Genomic DNA, 12,441 nt, shown 5'->3' with positions numbered 1-12,441 from the left:
GCACTACCTACTGCTGCCATTCAGAGACTATCACCATGTCATACAAGACCAGCACTGTGAATATAGAGGTTTAGAAGATTATATTAGTGAGTGCTACATTTTCAAGTAAATTCTAAGTAATCTTCAAGTGAACTCTTTGGATACAGAATCTCGTTTTTTTCTTATCTTTTACCAATGATATTTTCATTTATGTTTTTACCTGTAAATATCAGCTAATGGTAGAAACATAACATTGACAGGATAGCCGCTGTTCTAAGGAAATTGTTTTTCATGTATTTCTCTAGAACTTTTAATGCACTATTACTAAACTAAGTCGGCACGGTAGACTGGAAAAAGGTGACTGGAGTTTAAAGCTGAATCTCACCTTTATTAGCTGCGTGACCTTGGGATGGTTATTTGACTATTTCAACCTGCAATAGCCTACCTACCGTGGAAAACAGACATGCGAACTCATATCGCTTACAATGGGAATTTGACGAGATACCACCTGTATTATTCTAAAAAATGTTAAAAATTCTCATCACCTAAATATTTGCATTTTTATAAAAAAGAACTGAGTGAACCGGAACTTGAGAGATGATGTGTTTTAGAAAACCTATCGCTATTACTATAAGGCCATACTTTTAAAATCCCATTTGCTTAAAATTCTCTTTATAAATACGAACCTATTATTTAACAGATTTCCCTAGCAAACCCGAGCCCAGGCGGGGTGTCTGTCACTGCAGTTTTCTAGCTGTGGTTTTCCTTGCTAGACTCTGGGTTTCCAAAGACAAGACCGTGAAGGGCAGGTCCGTGCGGGCTCCCGCACGAGGATGGGGCGGGGGGTGCTGTGATTCCTACAGCCGGGCCCTGCCGGCTTTGAGGGTCGTCGGGCCCTGCCATTAGGGTTTACAGAAGCAGCCCGTGCGGGGACGCTTTAAACACGAAGAACTTCTCAGCTTTTTAGGCCAAACCGGCGAACCACCACCCGCGGCTTCCCCGCCTTCCCGCTGGGTCAGGATTCGGTTCGCGGCTTCCCAGGGCCTTGACTCTGAAGGTCCCTTTCTGGAGTCACCCGAGAGGGTCTCCCCGCACGCTGGGGCTGCGCAAGCGCCCGGCGCAGCACAAAACCCTCGTCCTTTCGGATAAGGGGCCCAGGGGCGCCGGGCGCCCGCCGGCCCCTTCCAGGCCGGGGATAGCCGGCCGGCGCAGGCCTCTGCGCGCCCCGCATGGCCCAGGCCACGTCGGTCTCCCGCGCCGCCCTCGGGGCACTGCATGGCCGTCGGGCGCGGGAGGAGGGTGGGGAGTGAGGGGTAGGGAAGGGCCGGGACTGCCAGGGAGGCGCCCGCCCAGGGGCCCTTTGGAAATCCCAGGGGGTGGCATTCCTGCTCGGACACCGCCAGCTTTCCAGCAGGACACGCATCTCCCCTCGTTGAGATTGACTCCGTCGGCCTTCCGTCTTCCTCTCCGGGGGAAGGGCGGGACTTCCGGTTTCATTTCCGATTGGCTTCCAGCAAGAACTGATGAACTGAAAACAAGACGGCACACGGGTCTGCGGGCCAGTCGGGGCAGAAGCAGAGAAACCGATGTGGGCTTCACGAAACCTGTTCCGATATTCTGTTTTTTGGTCGTGGTGTCCGGCGCTCGGTCCACGACGGAGCCGACCTGGAAACCGCCGGAAGTCGCTCAACGGAGAGACAGGAAGTCCCTCCCCTTCCTCCCAGAGGGAAGACGGTGAGCCGGAGGAGTCAGTCAGAGGGGCGAGCAGGAGCGATTCCGTCGGCAAACAGGTAAGTTATTCTCTGGCCGGGGCGGGGGGTTTGGAGGCGGGGACCGTCCAGCGTCAGCGCAGGGCCTGGGGGCGGTGGCTTGAGGACCCGGGCCCGGGCGGCTGGGCGCCGGGAGCCCCGCCAGGGCCCTTCGCTCTTCCTCCTCCCCCCTCCCCCCGCCTCCGCCCCTCCCCGCTCGCCGGTCCCTCCCGACGCCGCCCAGCCTCGCCCGGCACACGCCCGCAGCCCGCAGCCCGCGGCCCGGCCGCCGCCCGGCCTCCGCTCCCGCCCTCCCCCGCTCGCTGCGCGGCCGGCGGGGCCCGGGCTCCCCCGCGGGGCCGTCTGTCAGCAGCCTTGCGCGCAGCGGGGCGCTCCTTACCGCCCGGCGCTCTCCGTGTGGGACGCACGCCCCGGCGCGGAGCTGCGGAGGTGTCGGCTTCTAGTCGGGGCGGTGGTTTCCTCCGCCCCCCGCCCGGTCACCCCCAGATGCTGATGCGCCGCTGTCTCCCGCGCCTCCTTCCGTTAAGGACGCTAGGCGGGCGGCGGCCCCCAACGCTGGGGGCCGGGGGCTGCGCGACTGCAAGTGGAGGGTCCCGGCCCCCCAGGATCAGCCGCTCTCGGCACCGGGGCGGGGGGGGGAGCCGGGGCCGCGGCGCACCAGGGTCTGCAGCGGGGGGTTTTGCCCCGGTAGACGCCCCCCTCTTCCAGCCGGGGAGCGCGCCCCGAGTGCGCTTGCCCGCTTTCTGGAGCGGAGTCTGGTGGAGGTGGTCCTGGAGCTGCTGACCCCTGGCGGTCGTGTTGAGTTTTGAGTCTCCCTCTTATTTCGTGGGGGAGTTGAGGAACACGAAGGGCATCTTGGCAAGGTTGGCATCCATTGACACGTGTAGGATTTATATTTATATTGACACGTGGGTAAGCACAGCCCTGTTGGTGACTGAGGTGCAGCCTCACAGCCAGGGCCGGTGGGATCAGTTACAACAGGCCCCCGCTTCGCGCTGAGGGGTTAGTCCGCTTGGGACCCCCGTGAAGGGAGGAGCACTAACTAGTGGATGCTGATGACGTCATTAGGGGAGCTCACTTGATGTGTGCTCTATAAACTTCGTTAAGCACAGCAGTCTTCCAGAGTAGCAATTGTTCCCTGTTTAACTGCCAATTAAAAGCCAGATTAACGTGGCCAAAGTGAACGTCAGAATTAAAATCCTGAGATTAAATGTGACCAAAGTGAACGTCAGAATGAAAATCTTTGTTAGTCCTTTTACACATTTATTACACTCGAGTTACCCACTCCCGTTGGCTCTCCAGTAGCTGGTGTCTTCTGGCTCATTTGCTAAGGCAATTGGGATTATTGCTGGAAACAGTTGCTACTGGTGTCTTTTTAAAAACTTTTTTTTTTTTTGATATAATTTCAGAGGTATAGAAAGGCTGCAGGAAGGGCGGAGAGATCCCCTGGTATTCTGCCAAGTGGCCTCACCTCTGCCAACACTGGTGCCCGCTTTTTCCCAGACTCCACTCTAGCTGCTGGGGTTCTAACACACTGCCCTGGAGGGCGTCGGGGTCTGGCTGAGGAGACCACAGAACAAATAACGGTGCCTTTTGTTAAGTGCTACCATGGGGGTAGGGTGGGGGAGCACTGAGCAGATGGTCTGACCCTGCCTGCGAGGAGCAGCCAGGGCTTGAGGCTTATGGGGAGTTAGGTCTCCAGGATTGGTGGCTATTCACTTGCTCCATGAAACATTGGTCCCAACATTGACTCTGATGAGGTTTGTGTTGTTAGGGGAGAATTCTCTAGCCTATAAAACAGACCCTCCTCTTCCTCTTTCCCTTATCTCAGAGAAGACATTGGTGTCACAGGTATCACAATTGTGAGAAGACTACCGCGTCGTAAATCCATGAGTAGGAGAGGAAATTAAGCTGTGTTTCTTACGTAGCAATGGAAGTGTCTAAATCTATTTTAAAATTCTTTGTTTTTAAACTTATTAAAAACTTCTTGTCTGAACGCGTGTTTTTTTTTTAAATTTGTGTTTGTTTATTTTTGAGAGAGAGTGCAGGTGGGGGCAGGGCAGAGAGAGAGAGACAGACAGACGGACAGACAGAAACAGAAACAGAATCCGAAGCAGGCTCTAGGTTCCAAGCTATCAGGACAGAGCTTCACGTGGGGCTTGAACCAATAAACTGTGAGATCATGACCTGAGCTGAAGTCAGACACTTACCTGACTGAGCCACCCAGGCAGCCCAGATCACATATGCTCTTTATGCACAGACAGGGACACAGTTCCTCTGAACTATCACCTGGTGTGTGGGATCCACGCCAGACATTTGAGTGAGTGTCCTAGCTTGGCTGCGGTAACAAGATATGATAGCCTGGGGGTGTGAAGCCACAGACGTTTCTTCTCGCAGCTGGGCACACGAAGTCCAGGGTCAAGGTGCTGGTTCCTGGTGAGGACTCTTCCTGGCGTACACAAGCCACTTTTTGCTGTGTTCTCACATGGCAGAGAGCGAGAGAACTCTGGTCTTTCTCCTTTAAACAGATTTTCTTTTTTAGAGTTTATTTGTTTTGAGAGAGAGAGAGCGAGAGCGCACATGCACAAGCAGGTAAGGGGCAGGGAGAGTGGGAGAGAGAAGAGTCCCATGCCAACTCTGCGCTGTCAGCATAGAGTCTGACACAGGCCTCGAACCCATGAACCATGAGATCATGACCTGAGCCACCCAGGAGTCCTGCTCTTGATTCCTCTTGGAAACCCTATCCTCATGACCTCATTTAAATAAAATTACCTCTCAAAGGCCACACCATCACATTGGGGATTGGGGATTCAGCATATGAATTATGCAGGACATAATTCAGTCTATAGTAGATGGATTTCTTGGAGATGTTGTCATTGTGTGGGATTCCTCCTACACAGACTTGACATGGAACTAAATAGGAAACCGTAGAACCAGCATTTCTATAGCTTTGGTTAACACAAACTTAATTTTATCTAAATAAATTATTTTAGATAGATATGATTCAGAGACCAGTTGAAGAAAAGAAGAAATTTTAATTGTTTCTTTTTTCTTCTAAATTTATTAGAGAGAGAGAGAGAGCGAGAGAGAGCAGGGGAGGGGCAGAGAGAGAGGGAGACACAGAATCCGAAGCAGACTCCAGGCTCTGAGCTGTCAGCACAGAGCCCGACGTGGGGCTCGAACCCACGAACCGTGAGATCATGACCTGAGCCGAAGTCGGATGCTTAACCGACTCAGCCACCCAGGCGCCCCTGTTGCTTTCTGATGACAAAGAAATATGTGGTGAAATGCTGTGGTGGTCTTTTCACTTTGAGGCTTTAGAGGAATGAGTGCTTTCCTAGATTGATCAAATCTGGGTCCAGGGACTGTGGCAGTGATCTGTTCCAGTTCCTTCCTTGTCCTGTAAAGAGGCTGAGCCCCCACAGAAGGTGAGTAATCTGTCTCAGAGATTAGTGACAGAGCAGGGATTAGAGTCAGGTTTCCTGATTTACGGGCCAGTCCTTCTGCTTCCATCAGTGGTTCTCAAACTTGGGGCGCATCAGAGTCACCTGGGGAGCTTTGTGAAGAAACACATCCCCGTGGAGGCTCTGGGTTTGCGGGTCTGGACTGGGGCTGAGAAGTTGCATTGCTGACAAGCTCCTCCCGGGTGATGTTGAAGCTGGGGGCTCTGAGGTCACACTTTGAGAACCCTGGCCTGATACGATGTTACCTTTGTTCTCTTCTAAGAAGAGAGTACGTAAATTCCATGGGCTTATACCAGTGTAACCCCCTCCCCCAGTAGTCAGACAGGTTCCTTAATTTTGTCCTATAAACAGCAGTGCACCAAAAACATAATGATTCCATGGGAAAAAAAGAAGGACTAGAAATACAATATTTCTCAGAGAGAGTCATTTTAGCACTTTTAAGGATAATTTTTGGAGTTAACTCTAGAGGTCAAAACCACTTACTGCCGAAGGGCATACATGAGAAGTATGAGTGCCCTCTGTCTTAACAACATTTACACTAAGGGTGTCTGGATTCATTGCTAGATTGTGTAGGATTCAAAAATTATTTCCAGTTTTGTTACTCAGTGCTTTTCTCTGTTGTGTTCTAAAGTGTTCATTTCTTATACATCAAAATTTTATCAGGCTCTAGCACAGTTAGAGTCCATAAACGTAAGCTGAATTGAATTAAACAAACATTAAGGGAGAAAATAAAGTAGGTTGTTTATCTGGAGAGATGTCAGTTCCCTAGGAAATATATGAAATAATTACACTTTATTTAGGCCTTATTTGGAATTATTGGGGTTTTTTAAGCACCACTTTGGAGGATGTAGCCTATTTTTATGTTAGTTAATGAGTGATCCCTGTCATACCTTTGTATCATTCAGCTGAAATGATTTGTTAACACTTTATACTTTGAAATAATTTTAGATTTATAAAAAAATTGCAAAAATAGTTCAGAGAGTTCCTGTATACCTTTCAACCAGCAGCCCTCGTTAACATCTTATGCATCCATAATGCAATTATCAAAACCAGCAGATGATACAATTATTATCTGAGTTTCACCACAGATGTCTTTTTTCTGGTCCAGGGTCCAATCCTGTGTCCCCGCGTTGCATTAAGGTGTTCCATCTCCTTAGTCTCTTCCAGTATGTGATGGTTCCTTTTGGGTTTCTTTAGTTTTCATTACCTTCACACATTTGAAGAGTGCTGATTAGTTATTTTGTTGAATGTCCCTCAGTTTGGATTTGTCTGATGTCCTTTGATGATTAAATCGAGAGTTAAGCATTTTGGCAAGAATACCACAGTGGAGAAGTTGTGCCCTGCTTAGTCTTATACTGGGACATGCATATGGCAAGACAGGATATGTCTTGTCACTGATGAGTGTTGATTTTGATTTCTAGGTTGGGGTAGTGTGTGATATCTGTGCTCTAAATTTAAAAATTTTCCCCTTGTAATTAGTGAGTTTCATAACTTTACCAATTTTTGGTGCAGAAATTTAAAAGGAATGAATGTATAATGTCAGAATCCTTTGAGCCCAGCCCCAATTGTGAGATGTTTCTTATCTTGGAAGGCTTAGACACAAGCATAACAGGGAAAGGGAAAAGTGTAGACTCTTGGAAGAATGGTTATTTGCTCAAGAACTTGTACTCGATCTTAGTGCACCTCGGTTTTGAATTGGCAGGAATGGAAGCAGTGTGTCCCACCTCTTTTGCTGTGGTTCTGCAGTGTCTCACATTTGTGTGAGTGTCCTTAACCGCACTGCGTTTCTTCAAGTTCTCCCTGGACTCTTTCTGTGGAAGGCAGATGCGCTTCAGTCCGTCACCGGGCAGTCGCTCTCAGTGTGCTCCCACTTACCAATGCTTGCTGGTTTGCTGGTCCACAGAGCTGGGCAAGTGTGTTCTGTTTGTGTACCATAGTGAAGGGCTGGTTACATCGCACACACACACACACACACACACACACACACACACACACAGTCTCTGCTTTCAGAATGCATGTGCCTTTACAGTCCTAACCAGAGTAAGTGAAGTGTTAGGTGTCTTGTCTGTCTGCCCGCAAAACCTTCAGGCCCCTTTGATCCAGGGAACGGATCTCCTTTTGTTTACCAGTGACTTGCTTGGTACTCGGCACACACAAGGCACTTGATAAGTATGTAGGAGTAAATGAATATTTATATGTGCATTTTCTTAACTGCTTTTCTTGTGACCAGAGTATTGCGGACATCTCTTCATACGAGCACAGCTGTGTAATCTGCGGTGCCCCAGTATGCGTGCCGCAGCGGCCTCACCTTTACCCATCGTGCATCCTTGGATATTCGTTTGTGTGTGACTTTTGAGTTATAAAGAGCTTCGTGGTAAATATTCTTAAGTATGTACTTTGTCCAGTTATTTCCTTAAATAAATTCTGTAGAGAGTCATTGATAGCCCAAAGAAGACCCCTGTTGTTAAGGCTACGTACATACATATACATGTGTGTGTGTGTGTGTATATACACACACACACACACACACACACACGTAGGGTGTGTGTGTGGAGGGGGGGAGAGAGAGAGAGCGAGAGCGAGAGAGAGAGAGCCCGCAAGTGAGTGACCACAAAATTACCCTCTAGAAAGGTGTATAGATTTATATCCCAAGTGATACTATTGAGAATGACAATTTTCTTACACTTTCTCAACAATGCTTAATTCTCTATATTTTTAGAAAGAGACCACATTGAGTTCTTTTAAGATTTTTAAAGATTCTTCCTGGAGTGTGGTGGGTTCAGGATCATAGTCTAATTTGTTAATAACTTTCCATACTTTCAGATTTTTCTTTGCATCAGTGAGAGAGCAGAATAAACCTGGTGAAGGAGTGGTTAACATCTAATCAGTGTTTCTTTTGAGGCCCTTTTTGTATCCTCCTGAAAGTTATAGTTGGCTGTGTCTGTGGCCTTTACCAGACAGGAAACTTCCTAAGAGTGGGAAGCATTTCTAAGTCACATCCTTCACAGACCTCAACTACAGGTCAATTAAAGCCTTACATACAGAAGGCAAAACTGTGAAACTTGCAGAAGACAAGGTAGGACAATAGTTGTATGACTCTGATACAGGGAAGAGGTTCTAAAATCACAGAAGGTGCAAACCATAGAGGAAAAGATTGGTAATGCTTGACAATATTAATATTGACAACTTGTGTTTATTAAAGTAAACCATAAAGGTGAACAGATAAGTGTCAAGTGAGAATAGGTATGTTCAGTACAGATTACTGATAAAAGATTAGTATCAGCAGATCAGTAATTACAATAGAAAAATGAGCAAAGGGCCCCATTGGCATCTCCCAAAAGAGGAAACCCAATGCAAAGATTTTCAACTTGGTTAGTAATTGGGAGGGGCAAATTAAGACCAAAATGGTATATAGTTTCATACACATTAGGTTGGCAATCATGTACAAATCTGGCAATATCTGTTGTTTGGGAGGTGAGGAACACCTGGAGTGCTTACAAACAACTGGTGGGAGTGTACATTGGTGTAATAACTTTGGAATTTTCTAGGAAAATTAGAGATGCATGTGCCCTTTGACCCAGGAATTCCATTCCTAGGTCTTAATCCTAGAGCAGTGCTTCTAAATTGTGTTCCCAGTATTTCTTGGGAACTTGTAGGCAGATTTTGGGTCTCACCCTATACCTACTGAATCAGACTTTGGGGATGGGCCTGCTTAACAAGCTCTTTGGGTGACTGAGTGCACGCTCAAGTTGGCAGACCACTGCCCTAGAGAAACTCACGTACTTGAGTGCCTGACAGCATGTACAAGCACGCTCACAGTTGCTCCGGTCAAAGGAAAAAGCCGGAATCAGTGTCCATCACAGTAGAATGGATAAATTCTGTTATATTTCTATAGTGAAGGACTATACAGTAGTGAAAGTGAATGGGTCTTAGCTACGTGCAGCACCAATGATTAGTGTCAGGAATGTCACTGGGGGGAAGAAAAGATACTCCCAGCATAACGCATACAGTATTTTTTCCTTTTTTTTTTTTTAAGTTTAGAAATGTGCAAAACAAAATTGCATATTGTTTAGAGGTACAGATTTGGTAAAGTAATACAGAGAACAGGTACATTACAAACACAAAGTTCACATTAGTGGACAGCTCTGTAAGAAGACTTAAGGTGATGGGGCACCCAGAGGGACTTTAAAGATAAGAATTTCATTTTCTTAGGCTGTGATCTGTACTGAGGGCTTTGTTTCATTGTGCTTAATACCTTGCATATATTAAAATTGCTTTTTGTATCTACTAAATATTTAAACATTTTTAATGTTTATTTATTTTTGAAAGAGAGAGAGAGACAGAGAACGAACAGGGGAGGGGCAGAGAGAGAGGGAGACACAGAATCCAAAGCAAGTTCTAGGCTCTGAGATGTCAGCAGAGAGCCCCATGTGGGGCTTGAACTCACAGACTGTGACATCATGACCTTTGCGGAAATCGGACACTTAACCGACTGAGCCACCCAGCTTTCCCTATATCTACTAAATATTTAAAACACAAACATTTATATATATACATACGTATATATGTATATGTATGTGTGTGTGTGTGTATATATATATATATATATATACATTTTTTTTTTTTTTTCCCTCTCTCTCTCTTTTTGCAATGTCTGTCTGGCCAGGGACTTTGTATGAAAAAGATACGATGGAGTGATTGTGGTAAAGATGTGCTTTTGCAGGATTAGGGTATAAAATTACTTTCATGAGTAGAGATTTCAAAAAGGAAATTGGTTTCAATGATAATGATTGGCAGTACTTGCTGGGCGCTTACTAGGTGCCACGCACATTGCGTGCGGAGTTTATCTGTCAGCTGAGGACATGTGGGGATCGAGATCACTCCTGCAGAGGAGGGGAGGTGCCTGTGGGCACCCAGCTGTCTGACTCTGAAACACCCTGTCCGAGGAGGTTAGAGCTGAAGGCAACCCGACAAAACAGAGTTAGGACGGAGAGTGTTGGAGTCATGAGAGAAAAAGGAAAAGTCAGAATGGGGGTGTAGAAGACCCTAAAAGGGACTGTTTACCCCATTTGCGAAGTTACCTATATTTTAGGTTTGTTTTTAAACCAGTGTACACGACTTTATCATCAGCAGGTGGCAAGTCCCTAAAGCAGAAAAAGTAATTGTGTTAGTTCTAAGGATTTGTCTTCCAGTTCATTAGAAAGTGGTATCATGCCATAGGGTTTGGGAAGTCATACTTTTTTGCTTGGGTAATTGGTTGCTAAAAAGGGAGTTTTGGGGAAATCTACGTTTGCCTATTTTTTTTTAACCTTTGATAATTTTTTGGCTGTCATATTTATCCCATATTATGAGGACTTTTCCTTAAACATTGATTATACTGAAAACCTTATTTAAAGCCATCATGGTATGGCAGTCACTCCCTGAAATTAACAAGTGTAGGGAAAACAAATATGTGGTTCTAGAAGCCCTGAGTCAAATGACATGTCCTATGGCACCAAATAGCACTACCATTTTTGTTTGATATTCAGAGTGCTGAAATTGTCTAAACCAGGAGACCTGTCAAACATTTGTAATTATGTAATGTCATACTTTCTAGCAAAGTCAGCTCTCACTAAGAAGTTGACAGCCTTGAAAGTCCTTCCAGAGCTGGGATGTCTGCATTTCGGACACACGGAGTGCTTGTCAGAGATCCCTTATGGGCACATGTAGAACATAGGTTTCTTAAAACAGATTTTAGATACTTCATCTCTTCTAGTCCTGCTGCATTTTGCTAAAGCTCACATAATCTCAGTCTTAATTCTTGGTGCTTTTCACTGTGTTTCATGTTCATCCTGAACTTTTATTTTCTCTTAAATGCTGTGCTTTTTTCTTCCATGGAAAAAAAAAAACCCTCAACAAAATCCCAAGTGATACTAAATAAAAAGAAGTAGGGTAATAAGAATTATAATGGGAAAAGACGTTGTTTCACACAGTCCAACGTTCTTGTCAGCTACTAAATATGTGGAAACATTATATTTTAAACCTAGAAGAAGCAACAAGCTGCTACTTTTGAAGTGTATAATCCACGTATGATTGCTGCTGACTGTATATTATGGATCAGAATTTGATATATAATTATTGGATCCGTTATTATAAAATGAGGAGTCATAGTTATAAGAATGCATATAATTATAAAACCATTAGAATTTAAACTAGGGTGGTAATGTACTTTTAAAAATAGCTGAGAAAATTTAGATCATTAAGGAGAGTTAGTAGAAATTATTGCCTTTAAAAAAAAATGAAATCAAATGGTTTTCATTAAGAATCTTCTGGGTCCATTGGGGCGCCTGGGTGGCTTAGTCGGTTAAGTGTCCGACTTTCGCTTAGGTCATGATCTCGCGGTTCGTGGGTTCGGGCCCCGCGTCAGGCTCTGTGCTGACTGCCAGCTCAGAGCCTGGAGCCTGTTTCAGTCTGTGACTCCCTCTCTCTCTGACCCTTCCCTGCTCACGCTGTCTCTCTCTCTCCTAGAAATAAAATAAAACATTAAAAAAAAAAATTAAAAAAAAAAAAAAGAATCTTCTGGGTCCAGAGGCATCTGGGTGGCCCAGTGGGTTAGGTGTTCAACTTCAGCTCAGGTCATGATCTCACAGCTTGTGAGTTCGAGCCCCACGTAGGGTTCTGTGCTGATAGCTCAGAGCCTGGAGCCTGCTTCAGATTCTATGTCCCCAGTTCTTTCTGCCCCCCACTGCTTATGCTCTGTCTCTGCCTCTGTCTCTTTCAAAAATAAATAAACATTAAATTTTAATAAACATTTTAATAAACATTAAAAAAAAGAATCTTCTGGGTTCATTATGTGATTTTCCATATAGGTGGTGTGTAACACCCTAGGCTTTCAGGGTATAGGTATTGGTTGAGGCAGTGTTTGCTAAAAGTGACATTCAGAATATATATATACATATATATATACATATATATGTATATATATATTTATTTATTTATTTGAGAGAGGGAGAGACAGAGAATCTCAAGCAGATTTCACATTCAGTGCAGAGCCTGACGTGGGGCTTGATCCCACAATGTGGGGACCATGATTTGAGCCAAAATGAAGAGTCCAGTGCTCAACTGGCTGAGCCACCCAGGCGCCCCTCAGAGCAATTCTTTGTGGTAAATGATGACATAGGCGAATGACTTGGGGGCCTCTGAGGGATGACCTGTTTAGTGCACACACTTACTCTCCTTCCTGGCTCAGC

General features: G+C 45.8%; 1 protein-coding gene across 1 annotated transcript in view; it reads left to right on the top strand.

Moving 5' to 3' along the window:
* The first annotated feature begins 1,711 nt into the window (after positions 1 to 1,711).
* The window catches only part of ZNF407 (zinc finger protein 407), a 441,625-nt gene continuing 430,895 nt past the window's right edge, over positions 1,712 to 12,441 (top strand). Inside the window, exon 1 of the mRNA XM_039236390.1 lies at positions 1,712 to 1,769. The gene's annotated coding sequence lies outside the window, so the exon portion shown is untranslated. The remainder of the gene's footprint in view (positions 1,770 to 12,441) is intronic.

Source organism: Hyaena hyaena, unplaced genomic scaffold (genome assembly GCF_003009895.1).
Source record: "Hyaena hyaena isolate Hyena2069 unplaced genomic scaffold, ASM300989v1 scaffold_110, whole genome shotgun sequence".
In the NCBI taxonomy this organism is placed as follows: Eukaryota; Metazoa; Chordata; class Mammalia; order Carnivora; family Hyaenidae; genus Hyaena; species Hyaena hyaena.
This window is presented reverse-complemented; position numbering and strand designations above follow the sequence as displayed.